At 42.5% G+C, this 16,478-nt stretch overlaps 1 protein-coding gene across 8 annotated transcripts in view; it reads right to left on the bottom strand.

Annotated features, from left to right (window-relative positions):
* Positions 1–16,478, bottom strand: part of NT5C3A (5'-nucleotidase, cytosolic IIIA) — a 186,841-nt gene that overhangs the window by 163,682 nt on the left and 6,681 nt on the right. The window lies entirely within an intron of this gene.

Below are 16,478 nucleotides of genomic sequence, written 5' to 3'. Positions count from 1 at the left end.
TGCTCGTGGGGGGGGGGGGTTGGCGGTGCCCCCGCCCGCCCGATCCGCTGCCTCTCCTCTTCCGCGGAAAGGCAAAGGGCGCGCCCCGCCGCTTAGGCTTTTGCTGCTTCTGGAGGGGTGGGCGCCGATCCCCCCCCCTTCCAGGAGCAGCAAAAGCCTAAGCGACGGGGCGCGCTTTTTGCCTTTTGACTCCGATGCTTTGCTGCTCGGGGGGGGGGGGGTTGGCGGTGCCCCCGCCCGCCCTATCCGCTGCCTCTCCTCTTCCGCGGAAAGGCAAATGGCGCGCCCCGCGTCTTAGGCTTTTGCTGCTTCTGGAGGGGTGGGCGCCGATCCCCCCCCCTTCCAGGAGCAGCAAAAGCCTAAGCGACGGGGCGCGCTTTTTGCCTTTTGACTCCGATGCTTTGCTGCTCGTGGGGGGGGGGGGTTTGGCGGTGCCGATGCCAAATGCTTTCCCTCCGTGGTGGGGGGTGCAGGGCAGGCGCAGTCAGCCCCAGGAAACAAAGATGGAATGAGAGAAAGGAAAGAGAGAGAAAGGGAGGGAGAGAAAGAAAAAGTGAGAGATAGAAAGGATAGAGAGAAAGGGAATGAGAGAAAGGAAAGAGAGAGAAAGAGAGGGGGAGAAGGAAAGAGTGAGAGATAGAAAGGATAGAGAGAAAGAGGGAATGGAAAGAGAGAGAAAGGGAGGGAGAGAAGGAAAGAGTGAGAGATAGAAAGGATAGAGAGAAAGAGGGAATGAGAGAAAGGAAAGAGAGAGAGATAGAGAAAATAAGAGAGAGAGAGCAACAGAGAGAGAAAGAACAAGAGAGAGAAAGCATGAGAGAGAGAAAGAACAAGAGAGAGAGAGAAAATAAGAGAACAAGAGAGAGAAAAAGATAGCAAGAGAGAGAGAAAGCAAGACAGGGAGAGGAAAGGAGAGTGAGAGAAATGAGAACAAAAAGGGGAGAAAAAAGGAGAAATGAGAAAATGATTGAGGCAGAGAATGAGAGGAGAGTGAAACAAAAGAGAGAGAGAGGTGATTCTTGAAGCATATGGTAAAAAGCACCCAAATAATAAGAAAACCCCCCCAGCCCACACCTGTTTTTGAAAAGGATAAAAGAGAAAAAAACCCCAGCCCTCAACTGGTTTTGGAAATGGTTGGAGTGTGTATACATACACACACATAAGGGGGGGAGAGAGACAGGGATGGAAAAAGAGGAGAAGTGAGAGGGAGAAGGAATGAGGGAAAAAGGGAGGAAGAGAGAGAAATGAGAAACACGAGAGAGAAAAGGGGGAAAGACAGGAGAAGTACCCAGAAATGAGACAGTGGTATAAATTTCAGGAGGGATGATTGATGATTGACTGTATTTATAAGGGGATGTTACATGGGATTGTATATATGAGGGGGTTATTTATGTATGTATGTATGTATGTATGTATGTATGTATGTATGTATGTATGTATGTATGTATTTATTTATTATTTATTTATTTATTAGATTTGTGTCATTTTGGTTGGTGGTGTGCCCCAGGATTTTGTAAATGTAAAAAATGTGCCGCGGCTCAAAAAAGGTTGAAAATCACTGGTATACAGTATATTTTTCCCGCCTTGTGTTTACGCCCAGAAATGGTACATCTTGGCTTCCGTAGCTCCGCCCATCAACCTCGGAGCGAGCTGCTTTCCCAGCGTCCCCTGCGCTTGCGTGCGTCTCTCCCTCCCCCCCTTGCCTCCATTCCGCCTCCTACTCGAACCCCTTCACTCCCCCCCACCGCACACAGACGCTCCGATCTTGGCCGCTCACCCGCCTTCGGAGAGAAGCGGAAGCCCCTCCCCTCCCGGCGTGAGGTTTTGTTCATTCCTCCTCCGGCCGCGTGCGCGGTGACTTCCGACCAGTAACCCCTCCTCCCCCCTCCCCCCCTCACCCGCGTCCCCGGCCCGGTCTCCCTTTCCTTCTTCTCTGTTTCGGTTTCTGACTAACGGTCTCCCCTCGGATCCCGACGGGAGTACAGCAGAGCCGGCTCGGCGGAGCCAGGCCTGCGCCGGGGGGGAGGGGGTGAAAGCGATGTCAGGTGGAGACTCGGCAAAAAACCAAGTTTGCTTAAAAAAAATTCTGGCTCCTAAATTTTTTGGCTGGCTCCTAGATTCTGAACAACTTTGTCGACCCCTGCAATACACAATATACAAATCTAATAGTTAAAAATAATTTTAAAAACCCTTATAAAATAGTCATACAGCTCAAACAGACCAAATATAAATTATAATAGCTAAGGGGTATATTAATTTCCCCATGCCTGGCGACATAGATGAGTTTTTAGAAGTTTACGAAAGGCAAGGAGGGTGGGGGCAGTCCTAATCCCCGAGGGGAGTTGGTTCCAGAGGGCCGGGGCCACCACAGAGAAGGCTCTTCCCCTGGGCCCTGCCAGACGACATTGTTTAGTCGACGGGACCCGGAGAAAGCCAGCTCAGTGGGACCTAATCGGTCGCAGGGATCTGTGTGGCAGAAGGCTGCTCCGATGCCATGTAGGGCTTTATAGGTCATAACCAACACTTTGAATTGAGACCAGAAACTGATCGGCAGCCAGTGGAAGCCATGGAGTGTTGACGAGACATGGGCATATCTGGGAAAGCCCATGATTGCTCTTGCGGCTGCATTCTGCACGATCTGAAGTTTCCGAACACTTTTCAAAGGTAGCCCCATGTAGAGAGTGTTGCAGTAGTCAAACATCAAGGTGATGAGGGCATGAGTGACTGTGAGCAATGACTCCCTATCCAAATAGGGCCACAACTGGTGCTGCAGGGGAACCTGGGCAAACACCCTCCTCGCCATAGCCGAAAGGTGGTGCTCTAATGTCAGCTGTGGGTTGAGGAGGATGCCCAAGTTGCGGACCCTCTCCGAGGGGGGTCAATAATACCCCCCCCCCCCAGGGTAATGGACGGACAGATGGAATTGTCCTTGGGAAGCAAAACCCACAGCCACTCTGTCTTGTCAAGTTTGAGTTTGAGTTTGTTGACACCCATCCAGACCCCAACAGCCTCCAGGCACCAGCACATCACTTCCACTGCTTTGCTGACTGGACATGGGCTGGAGATGTATAACTGGGTATCATCAGCATACTATTTTCAAATTTTATGTTACAAACAACAATAAAACATAACAAAGTGTAAAAACAATAATTACACAGTTATATAATAAATCATTTTTGATTCTCAGGTCATTGGATTCATAAGAAATTATACAGTTCCATAAGTCCTTGTGAAGAATTCCTTTCATCAGAAATAAAGATTCATATATTTCTGCAAACAGATCTCCTTATGTCTTTTAGGGCAAATTTGGCCAATAAGTGCTTGAAGGAAGCTTGTAGCAGTTTTCTTATTTTGGTCTTAGTCGTACCTTTATAATCTTTCTTTTTATCAGAAATTGCATTAAAATCTCCTATTACAGTGGAACCCCGACATACGAAATTAATTGGTTCCGGAAGGAGCCTCGTACGTCGAAAAGTTCGTATGTCGAAACATTGTTTCCCATAGGAAACAATGGAAAAGCGATTAATGCGTGCAAGCCCAAGGGCTGAGGGGAAAAGACGTCGGCTGAGGGGTGCCCGGTGCTTCCCGGCGAGGAGGAGGAGCTGGAAGTTCGGGCTCGGGGGTTGCTGGAAAGCCCCTCCAGGCCGGCTGCGATCTTTTAAAACAGGCGCGCCGCTTCTCTGCTGACTCCTGGCGAACTTCCCCGCTTTAGGAGTCAGCGGAGAAGCGGCGCGCCTGTTTTAAAAGATCGCAGCCGGCCTGGTGGGGCTTTCCAGCAACCCCCGAGCCCGGGTTGGGGGTTTGGGGGTTGCTGGAAAGCCCCCCCAGGCCGGCTGCGATCTTTTAAAACAGGTGCGCCGCTTCTCCGCTGACTCCTGGCGAACTTCCCCGCTTTAGGAGTCAGCGGAGAAGCGGCGCGCCTGTTTTAAAAGATCGCAGCCGGCCTGGAGGGGCTTTCCAGCAACCCCTGAGCCCGGGGGGGGAATTATTGACCCCCTCAGAGAGGGTCCGCAACTCCGGGCGTCCTCCTCGATCCACAGCTCACATTAGAAAAACACCTTTCAGCTGTGGCGAGGGGGGCGTTTGCCCAGGTTCGCCTAGTACGCCAGTTGCGGTCCTATTTGGATCGGGAGTCATTGCTCACAGTCACTCATGCCCTCATCACCTCGAGGCTCGACTACTGTAACGCTCTCTACATGGGGCTACCTTTGAAAAGTGTTCGGAAACTTCAGATCGTGCAGAATGCAGCTGCGAGACCAATTATGGGCCTCTCCAAGTATGCCCATATTACTCCAACACTCCGCAGTCTGCATTGGTTGCCGATCAGTTTCCGGTCACAATTCAAAGTTTTGGTTATGACCTATAAAGCCCTTCATGGCACCGGACCAGAATATCTTCGGGACCGCCTCCTGCCGCACGAATCCCAGCGACCGGTTAGGTCCCACAGAGTTGGCCTTCTCCGGGTCCCGTCAACTAAACAATGTCGTCTGGCGGGACCCAGGGGAAGAGCCTTCTCTGTGGGGGGCCCGACCCTCTGGAACCAGCTCCCCCCTGAGATTAGGATTGCCCCCACCCTCCCTGCCTTTCGTAAACTCCTTAAGACCCACCTCTGCCGTCAGGCATGGGGGAACTAAAACACCTCCCCCTTGCCCATGTTGTTCTGTTGATTGACTGTGTGCCTGTTTTTTTATATATACTGGGATTGTTTTTATGAAATTACTAATTTTAAATTGTAATTAGATTGGTGGGCATTGGATTTGGTATTATGTACTGTGCTGTTTTTTATTATTGTTGTGAGCCTCCCCGAGTTTGCGGAGAGGGGCGGCATATAAATCCAATAAATCTAATCTAATCTAATCAATATACATTTTAGGCTGTTCCTACTCTTAAGTCACATCTAATTAATTAGGCCATGATATTTCAGTTTTCTCAGAATCTCCTCCAGGTCAGTTTTCAGATATACAGTGTTCCCTCGATTTTCGCAGGGGATGAGTTCCGAGACCCCCCACGAAAGTCGAATTTCCGCGAACTAGAGATGCGAAAGTAAATACACCATTTTTGGCTATGGGCAGTATCACAAGCCTTCCCTTAACACTTTAAACCCTTAAATTACCATTTCCCATTCCCTTAATTATTACTGGTACTCAACATTGAATAAGACACTTAGTGATCCTGATATTTATCAACATAATTATTTATTAACAATATTTTTTTTTGTTATTTATTTGCAAAAATTATTAGTTTGGTGATGACGTATGAAGTAATTGGGCGGGAAACGCCGTGGTATAGAAAAAACCCCGCGAAGTATTTTTTAATTAATATTTTTTTGAAAAACCGTGGTATAGGCTATTCGCGAAGTTCGAACCCGCGAAAATCGAGGGAACACTGTATTTTAAACCTTCTTCCATAATAAATGTCCTTTAAAATAAAAGGAAAAAAACATTTTTAAAAAGGGAGCAAAAATGTCTAATTACCTCCAACGGTATTTAAATTAAATCCAACACTTGCTAAAAGATAGTTTAAAAATATATGGGGGGGGGGCAAAAAGACAAACCCACCAAATAGTATATCCCAAATATCACCAAATTACTAAACCAAATTAATAAACCAAATTAAAAATAATTCCCTTTAATAGGTAAAGATAAAAAACTAAAAAGTAAAAATAAATGAAAATTAGAAAATTAGAAAATTAACAAGGAAAGAAAATGAGGGAAAAAAGGAAAAAGAAAGAAACAAAAACAACACTGAATACTCCATATACTCATCATACCCTAATCTAGTTATAACACTTTCAATCCATAACATTTTCAATCCAATAGAATCATCATACCCTTTTCTAGAAAAAAAAGTCTCTGTAAACCCAGTGGAATCATCTGCCCTATTCTAATAATAACACTTTCAATCCATAGAATTATCATACCCTATTCCTAAAAGAAAAGTCACTGTAAACCAAGAGGTATCATCTGCCCTATTCTAATTATAACACTTTTGACCTATCATCGTGCCCTATTCTAAGAGAGAGAGGGGGGGGGGAAAGTCACAGTAAGCCCAGTGAAATCATCTTCCCTACTCTAATTATAACACTTTCAATCCAATAAAATCATCATACCCTATTCTAAGAATTTTTTTAAAAAAGTCACAGTAAGCCCAGTGGAATCATCTACCCTACTCTAATTATGTCACTTTCAATCCAATGGAATCATACCCCATTCTAGAAGAAAAACAATCAATAAATTAAGTTTAATAGTCATATTCCAGATTAAAAATTCTATAATCAATATTTCTAATTATCATTATTCCCTTTTCTTTAACAAATAGGTATCAATAAATATCATTAAAATTGTTTTCTACTTCCATACTTTTTTTCTACATTCCATAGCATAATTCGTCTACTTATATAATTCCATAATTTTGTTTATTCCTAGTAAAAACCTCTTAGCTGTAACTTTTGTTCTCACCATTATTTTCTTTTCCCTTCCTCTTCACCACCCCTCTCCTCCAAATGTTTAAACCAACAAGAATATTTACCGAATTAATCATTAATCATTAATATTAATCAACCTACCAAACCTAATCCTTTTCTATTTCACTTTTGATATTATTTCATAATTACAAAATTTTTCCCAACAAAGTAGTTGTATGAATCTTAAAAATATCTTAGTTAAACATTATTACATATACAACTCAATTAAAATCTTAATCTTAACATTAATCGTTAATACTAATCTTCTCTACCAAACCTAACCATTTTCAATTTCTCTTTTAATAATATTATTTCATTATTCCAAAATTTTGCCCACCAGAGTAGTTTTATGAGTCTCGATTAGCTTAATTAAACAATATTGAACAATCATTTTCAATTTCACTTTTGATAATATTATTTAATTATTCCAAAAATTTTCCCACCAAAGTAGTTTTATAAATCTCAATAATATCTTAGTTAAACACTATTACATATGCAACTCATTTAAAATCTTAATCTTTACATTAATCATTAATACTAATCTTCTCTACCAAACCTAACCATTTTCAATTTCTCTTTTAAGAATATTAGTTCATTATTCCAAAATTTTACCCACCAGAATAGTTTTATAAGTCTCAAGTATCTTAATTGAACAATATTACATATATAACTCAATTAAAATCTTAATATTTAATTAATCCCTCCTCCATCAGAGCAAATTCCTCATTGGAATTTCATTATACTTTCCTTATAATAAAGTCCAATTAAAATCTTGTTTAAATTAATGGTCCGATTAAATTTTTTTAAGTCTTCGTCCCTTAGTATAAATCTTCTTCTTTGGAAATCCTATCAGCATCCATATTTCCATTTCATGTTCCTTGATGCATACTTGCCCAGATGTGACTCCAGTCTATCTCCAATCTATCTCCACTGAGATTGTCCAGAATGTCTCCAATGTATCTCCAATAAGATTATCCAGCATGTCCTTTAGACTATGTCCAATATCTCCTCCCGACTTCAAAAAGATTTCTTCCAACTAGCCATGTTCCAAAACAAAGCTGGGAACAGCAATCTTTCAACAGTATAAATAGATAACAAATAGCTTCCATCCTTCCAACAAAAACAAATATAAAACCATCTGGTACAAATATGCATCGTGGAAACTCCTTGTAATGATTCCTCCAACCGAAAGGTGGCAGTAAATTATCACGATTAATTATTCTCTTCAATTTTATTTTTATTTATTATTAGAGTTGAAAGGGACCTTACAGGTCATCAAGTTCAACCTCCTGCCTGAGCAGGAAATCCTACATCACCCCAGCCAAATGGCAGGCCAATCTCCTCTTGAAAGTGTCCAAAATTGGGGAGTCCACAACCTCCACTGGCAGGCCGTTCCACTGGTTGATCGCTCTCATTGTCAGGAAATTCTTTCTTATCTCCAGGTTGAATCTTTCCTTGGTCAGTTTCCAACCGTTGTTCCTCGTCCGGCCCTCTGGTGCCCTGGAAAACAGTGAGTCCCCCTCCTCTCTGTGGCAACCCCTCAAGTACCTGTATACAGCTATCATGTCCCCCCTAGCCCTTCTTTTTACTAGACTATCCATGCCCAGTTCCAACAACCTTTCCTCGTATGACCTGGTCTCTAGTCCCTTTATCATTTTAGTTGCTTTTTTCTGCACCCTTTCTAGAGTCTCTATATCTTTTTTGAAGTGTGGTGACCAGAACTGGTTGCAATACTCCAGGTGCGGTATGACCAGGGCCTTATAGAGTGGTATTATTACCTCTCTGGTCTTGGAGTATATCCCCCTGTTTATGCAGCTTAGGATTGTTGCAAATGGAAGTGACGTCATCAAGAAAATATCTTAAATAAATCCAGATAAAATCCCAATTCAAGCTCTGAATCTTTAAATTCTTTAAATATCCTCCAAGAAAAAAAAGCAACAACTTTGGGCAATTTTCTATGACTTTAAAGCTTTCGCTAATCGCCCCATAGCCAATCAGCCGCTTCCGCACCAATTTTAGGCATTTCTGCTTCTGTAAGTAAAAAAAATAAAAAATCCATTTTGAAGCTCTTTCTGTCTCTCCACACTCACCAGCACATTGCTTAAATTTCTTTCACCTCGCCATTGCTCAAATCCATCCTCTTTCCAGATGTTTCCAGGCTTCTTCAATCTCTGTGTTGCGTAGTCTTCCATGGCTAGCGTCGGCCAGGCATGGCAGCATGGCCGACCTCGCGCCACCACAAATGCAAGACTAAGCCGGTTCGCTTGGTGGGGCATGCCGGCCCCAAACCAGACCTCCGGTAGCAGGGAGGATCGGGAATGAGAAAGCCCTGTGGCGCCGCGGCCATTGACCCCACCCTTCTCTCATAGCCAAATTGAATTGAATGATATGTATGCTTTGATTGGATTGCTGAGTTGTGGGTTTTCTGGGGTTATTGTTTTAATTTATACTTGACTTCTTTTTATTGTTAACTGTGCTTTTTTATATTGATGTAAGCCGCCCTGAGCCCTTCGAGGTTGTGTGTCATAGAAGTTGAATGAATGAATAAATGAATGAATGAATATTAAGTGACTAGCAGAAGATCAAGAACAGATGTAAAGAATATTTGGAAAGATCTTAGAGCAGTTTGATTTACCATCAAGATCATAATGATGACAGCCTAATTAAATTAAATTAAATTAAATGAAGCTCCGAGTCTCTGGAGAGGGGCGGCATACAAATCCAATAAATAAACAAACAAACAAACAAACAAACAAACATCTTGAAGAAGTAAAATACTGAACTACAACGTAGTATACTTTGATATGATGTACAAACCCAAAACCCGCTGAATTGTACATATAAATACCTTCATGCTTCCCAGTCTTCTATTAAGTTTCATTTTTAGCTTTAAAGGAATCACATATTGTAAATTTTGGAATTTTAGTGTAATATGCATCTGATTACTTTCATATGACAAACGAATCTCTGCTTTAGAGCAGCGTTTCCCAACCGGTGTGCCGCGGCACACTAGTGTGCCGCGAGACATGGCCAGGTGTGCCGCCAAGCTCCAGCTGGGCGGGGCGCTGCCAGTACTTCCGTCCTGGGGCTCCCGCTCGCAGCTGTCAACTGGCTCCTGCTTGATGCTGCGGTTTTCGGCGCTCTCCTGCTGGGCCCCAAAGAAGGAAGGCAGGAAGAAGGAGAGCTCAATTCTTCGCACCTTTTTCCCGCCTTCCTTCTTTGGGGCCCAGCAGGAGAGCACCGAAAACCGCGGCATCGAGCAGGAGCCGGTTGACAGCTGCGAGCGGGAGCCCCAGGACGGAAGTACCGGCAGCGCCCCGCCCAGCTGGAGCTTCTCTGGCGTTGACGGCAAGTGTCCTTTGTGGTCCGGCGGGAGGGCACTGGCGATGGGAGCGGGGGGGGGGGGCCGCAGCGGCCGCAGGGAGATGGCGGCGGCGAGAGGGAGCGCGCTCTCTCTCTCTCTCTCAGCTGACTGCAAGCGGGAGCCCTGACGGTGGCGGTTGGACGTGCTGCTGGACGTCGTACATGCTGGCGCTGTGGGCCTGGCATATACGGTGTCCAGCTGCCGCCGTCAGGGCTCCCTCTTGCAGTCAGCTGAGAGACAGAGCAAGAAAGAGAGACATATAAGAGAGGCAGAGAGAGAGAGAAAGAGAGACATAGCAAGAGAGGCAGAGAAAGAGAGACAGAGCAAGAAAGAGAGGCAGAGAAAGAGAGATAGAGAAAGAGAGAGAGAAAGAGAGACATAGCAAGAGAGGCAGAGAGAGAGAAAAAGAAAAAGAAAGAGAGACATAGCAAGAGAAAAAGAGAGACTTAACAAGAGAGGCACAGAGAGAGAAAGAGAAAGAGAAAGAGAGACATAGCAAGAGAGACAGAGAGAGAGAAAGAGAAAGAAAGAAAGAGAGATAGCAAGAGAGGCAAAGAGAAAGAAAGAGACATATAGCAAGACAGTGAAAGAGAGAGAGAGAGCAAGAGAGAGAGAAAAAAGCAAGAAAGAGATAGCAAGAGAGACAGAGAGAGAGAGCAAGGGAGAGAGAAAGACATAGAGGAAGGGAAGGAGGGAGAGAGAAAGAGAGCAAAAAAGAGAGGAAGAAAGAAAGAGGGATGGAGAGAGAGAAAGAAGGGAAGGAAGGAAAAGAGAGAAAGAGGGAGAAATAAAGCGAAAGGAAGGAAGAGAGAGGGTTTTTTTGTCCAAACTTTTCTTTAGCCCGCCCCCCCCCCCCCGCCCCTTTCAGTGTTCCCCAGGATTTTGAAAATATGAATAATGTGCTGCGGCTCAAAAAAGGTTGGGAAACACTGCTTTAGAGGATTATAAAAAAATACAAAATAATGATTTTGCAAGTATGACTGCTTGTGAGGATCCCATATATAATGCAAGCAATATTTAGTGTAATTCAGCTGAGTTTTAATTTCCCTCTCTGCAATGTAAACATGTAAATTAAAGTAATAGTGATAAAAGTATGTCTTTTGGCAATTGGCTAGAGATGTTTACCAGAACTGACTAAAGCAATTTAATAAGGTCTTACTCAAAGTATCCTCAGATAAAAATCTCAAGTGAATTAACATATTTTTTCATTGATTAAAAGGGATAATGATCATATTATATAAGTAATGCAGATCTCCGGAGATGCTGGGCAGGGCTCAGAGCCCACGGGGGTTTCTCCTGGCCGACAGACTCACCCACGGGCCGGATAAATGGCCTCAGCGGGCTGCATGCGGCCCATGGGCCGCAGTTTGGGGACCTCTGGTATAAGTGTACCTTATGTCATTAAACTAGGCTTAGATTGCAAACTATATATTCTATGTATACACATAATATCTAACACTATGTGTCTACATAGACAACAAGTATAACAAAATGTAGACTAAGTAATGTAGACTAAGAATGGAACAGACAACAAATGTCAAAGTAGGAAGTGTCATATCAAAGTAGTATCCCTCAAGGCAGTGTTCTAGGACTAACACTCCTCATACTCTATATAAACAATCTTTGTGATCATATTATAAGCAACTGTGTTCTCTTTGCTATTTAATACCACTGAGAATGCTGCTACCCTTCAAAAAGACCTTGGCCATGTAGCAGAATGGTCAAACAACTGGGAACTTCAAATCTTAACTAACAAATGCTCTGTCTTACACATTGGGAAAAATAATAAGAATACAAAATAGAAGCTTGGAGGAAACAAACTTGTAGATGACCTTCATTCTGTCAAAGACCTTGGAATACTCATATCCAATGATCTCAGTGCTAGATCCCACTGTAACAACATTGCCAAAAAAGCACTAAAAGTTATTAATATAATCTTACATAGATTCTCCTCTGGCAATATTACACTGCCAACCAGAGCTTACAAAACATTTGTTAGACCATTTCTGGAATACAGCTCACCTGTCTAGAACCCGCACTGCATATCAGGTATTAATACAATACTAATACAATAGGCCAAGTACTTTTTAATATATTCATTAATGACCTAGATGAGGGAATGGAAGGGGAACTAATCAAATTTACAGATGACACCAAGCTGGTGGGAGTAGCCAATATTCCAGAGGACAGGCTCAAGATACAGATTGATCTTCACAGACTTGTACAGTGGGCCCAAATAAATAAAATGAAGTTCAATGCAGAGAAAAGTAAAATCCTACACCTAGGAAAGGAAAATCAAAGACATTCATGCAAATTGCGTGAAACCACACTCAATAGCAGTGACTGCAAGAGAGATCTTGGAGTTGTGGTGGACAACCAACTAAATATGAGCAAGTAATGGGCAGCGGTGACCAAAAAGGCCAATACAATCCTAAATTGCATTAAGAGAGGGATACATTAGTGGGGTACTAATACCACTCTATAAAGTCTTAGTTAGACCACACCTAGAGTACTGCATTCAGTTTTGGTCACCACACAACAAAAAAGACATTGAAACTCTAGAGAAAGTGCAGAAGAGAGCAACCAGCATGATAAGGGGACCAGAAACTAAAACATATGAAGAAAGGTTGCAGGAATTGGGCATGGATAGTCTAATGAAGAGAAGGGCCAAAGGAGACATCATAGCAGTCTTCCAATACATAAGGGGTTGTGACAGAGAGGAGAGGGGTCAGGCTGTTTTCCAAATCATCAGAAGGCCAGACAAGGAACAATGGATGAAAGCTGACCAAAGAGAGATTCAACCTGGAAATAAAGAGGAACTTTCTGAGGGTGAGAGTGATCAACCAGTGGAATGGCTTGCCAGTGAAAGTTGTGAATGCCCCATCACTCGATACATTCAAAAGGAAATTGGACTGCCATCTGGTTGGGGTGGTGTAAGGTTTCCTGCTTGAGCAGGGGGTTGGAAAATATGCAAGGTCCCTTTCAATTCTAATTATAAATAAAATAAAAACCTGCATAAAGGTCCCCCTGACTACAGCTTTTAGATGTTGTTCTAATCTAAGCTGTGTGTTCAGGAGGACAACCAAATTGCAAATCCATTTTTCGAGGGGGATAATTTCTCTTGAATAAAGTAGGGGATTGAACTAGATGACTAATAAGCAGTAGTGGGTTCCTATCAGAATGGTCAAGGATGCTGCATCGGTAGTAAAAGTTGAGCTGCACGCACAGCTTCAGGTGTCCTGCGTTTGTGTGTCCCAGCATGTTTTTGCTTTTGCCGAAATCTCATGTGTGCATGTGTCCCCTTGCAAAATTTTACTTCCTGCGCACATGCAGAAGCAAAAACACACGGGGATGTGTGCGTCTACAAGCAGGACATCGGAAGCTGCACGCACAGCACACCAGAAGCAAAGAAAACGGGAATCCACTAATGTACAAGATCACGTCCAACACAAACAAACCAACAAACAATATCAGAAATATTTCACAAGAAGAATCCTTCACTCCTCTGCTCACAACAAAATACCTTATTCTACCCGATCTAAAATACTGGGATTAGACAATTTACAACTATGTCAGCTCCAATCTGATCTAAATGTAGTTCATAAAATCATATACCAAAATGTATTTCCTATTAATGACTACTTCACTTTCAACCACAGCAATACGCAAGCACATAATAGATTCACACTAAATGTAAATGCTCCAAATTCAACTGCAGAAAATAGGACTTCAGCAATAGAGTGATCAATGCCTGGAATGCACTACCTGACTGTAGTTTCTTCCCCAAACCCCAAAAACTTTAGATTACAGTCGACCTTTCTATGTTTCTAAGAGGTCCATGTATAAATACACCACTCTGCCTGCCATCCCTATCTTACTTACTTACTTACTTATTTATGTATATTTATTTTGTCCAATACACAATTAAGGTTATGGAGAATATACTCATAGTAGAATATATCACAGAAAGAATAGAAGATATAAGAATAAAATAAGTCAATGAACGATAGAGGAAAAGATATAGGAATGGAAGGAAAGATATAGGAGATATAGGAGAAACAATTGGGCAGGGGACACAAGGCACGCTGGTGCACTTATGCACGCCCCTTACTGACCTCTTAGGAATCTGGACACATCAATCGTGGATAGTGTAAGGGTAAAATGTTGGGGGTTAGGGAATGACACTATGAAGTCTGGTAATGTGTTCCATGCTTCAACAACTCGATTAATAAAATTGTATTTTTTACAGTCACGTTTGGAGCGGTTAATATTAAGTTTAAATCTGTTGTCTGCTCTTGTGTTGTTGTGGTTGAAGGTGAAGTAGTCGTTGACAGGCAGGATGTTGCAGCATATTATCTTGTGGGCAATATTTAGATCATGTTTAAGGCGTCGTAGTTCTAAGCTTTCTAGATCCAGCATTGTAAGTCTAGTTTCGTAGGGTTTTCCATTTTGAGTGGAGGAGTGAAGGGCTCTTCTGGCGAAGTATTTTTGGACATTTTCAAGGGTGTTAGTGTCTGAAATGTGGTATGTGTTCCAAACAGATGAACTATATTTGAGGATGGGTCTGGTGAAAGTTTTGTAAGCTCTGGTGAGTAGTGCGAGATTGCCGGAGCAGAAGCTATGTAGGATTAGGTTAACAACTCTAGAAGCCTTTTTGGTGATGTTGTCGCAGTGGGCTTTGGCACTTAGGTCATTTGATATTAGAATTCCAAGGTTTTTTACTGAGTGGAGGTTATCTGTGAGATTTTGTTTATTCAGTTTATAAATGGAGTTCGGATTCTTTTTGCCGATGTGGAGGACAGAGCATTTGTTAGTTGATATTTGGAGTTGCCAGGTGTTAGACCAATCTGAAACAGAGTCATGGTCTTTTTGGAGAATAGTTGTGTTGTCAGAGGTGTTGAATAGTTTTGCATTGTTGGCGAAAAGAACACAGTTGCTTGTGATATGATCGCAAAGGTCGTTGATGTAGAGAATGAATAGAGTTGGTCCCAGTACGCTGCCTTGGAGAACACCACTTTTAACAGGGACGAGGGTGGATATGGCGCTTCCTATTTTGACAACTTGTTGCCAGTTTGACAGGAATGCTGTAATCCAGCTATGGAGGAATCCTGAGATGCCATAGGATTTGAGTTTTAGGAGTAGTTTGTCGTGGACCACTGAATTGAAGGCTTTGCAGAAGTCAATATAAATTGCATCAATGGATTTTCCTTGATCTAGATGGGTAGTCCATATGTTTTTTCAGTGAAGTTGTTGCAGGTTGCAGGATAATTTCCTTCTGAATCAAAATTGTTTGTTAGAGAGTAGGTTATTAGATTCTAAGTGAAGATAATTGATTAATTTATAATTGATTCCATGACTTTGCATGAGACGCAGCATAGTGATATTGGTCTATAGTTATCAATGGGAGAAGGCTCTCCTTTTTTGAAGATGGGGATGAACATTACTTTTGACTATAGCTTGGGGAGTGTACTGGTCCTGAAGGATTTTTGGAAGATAATGCTTACTGGTTCAACTATAGCAGAAGGGAGTATGCACAAAGACCGTCTGGTCCAACTAGAGAAGGTTTGAGATCCCAGATTTCTTTTTCAATGCGGTCTACAGTGTACTCTATTTGGGTTAGGTCATTGAGACAGTTTGAGGTGCGATTTGTGAAGATGGGGGATGGCTGTTAACAAAGACAGAGCCAAAGAAAGAGTTGAAAAGATTAGCTTTGGATGTATCATCATGATATTCTTTGTTGTTGGGTCCTACGAGAGGTGGGATAGGTCTAGAGTCCTTGAGTTTGTTGTTGACAAAGTTGTAGAAGGCTCGGTTAGATTTGGTGCAAAGGAGATTTCCCTCTTGTTTGCTGTGATGCTTGAGACATTCTGCTTTTATTTGCTGGCATATGCTTTTGTAGCGGCTTTTGAAGTTGGTTACTTGGCCTTTTTTGTTTTTACACCAGAGAGATCTTTTTTTGGGTTTGTAGCTTCCTTATTGAGACAGGTAACTTATTTTTCCTTTTACTTCTGGTTGATGTTAAAGGTACATACATGTAGTCTGATAAATCTTTTAATTTGGAGTAAAAATATGTTGCAGAGTTCATCAATAGTGTTGTAGTTAGAAAATAAAGTTTGCCAGTCAAGAACTGAGAGATTGGCATCTATGAGTTCATAGTTGGCTTTCCTAAAATTGTACTAAAGTGACACATTAGTCAGGTGAATGTTAGCATGGTGTAGATTGAGGCTGAAGTTAATCATACTATGATTGCTGTTGGAAAAGGGTTCTTTTACATACAGTCCATAAATTGCACTTTTGCTATTACAGAATATGAGGTCAAGATAGCTGTTGAGTCTAGTATTATTTGATACTAATTGGCCAAGTCCCAAGCTGGTGACTGTGTTGTATAAGGTATATGGATGGGTTGCATGCAGCTTTCATTTAAGGTCCAGTTGATGTGTGGTAGGTTGAGGTTGCCCAGGAAGATAATGGGGCAAGGGCAGGAGGTAGCCCCCCGTTAGTAGTGAGGTTAATTTGATTGCATGTGTGATGTCATAGTCAGGAGTTCTGTAGCACAGTACGAAGCAAAGTGGGGTATTGAGGGAAAGATATAATGGTTTCAGGGAGGATAAGATCATGTGTAACTTGGATGTTTTTTAGATTGAGTGATTT

This window comes from Erythrolamprus reginae, chromosome Z (genome assembly GCF_031021105.1).
Source record: "Erythrolamprus reginae isolate rEryReg1 chromosome Z, rEryReg1.hap1, whole genome shotgun sequence".
Classification (NCBI taxonomy): domain Eukaryota; kingdom Metazoa; phylum Chordata; class Lepidosauria; order Squamata; family Dipsadidae; genus Erythrolamprus; species Erythrolamprus reginae.
The sequence above is the reverse complement of the archived record's forward strand: the minus strand, read 5'-3'. Positions and strand labels throughout refer to the sequence as shown.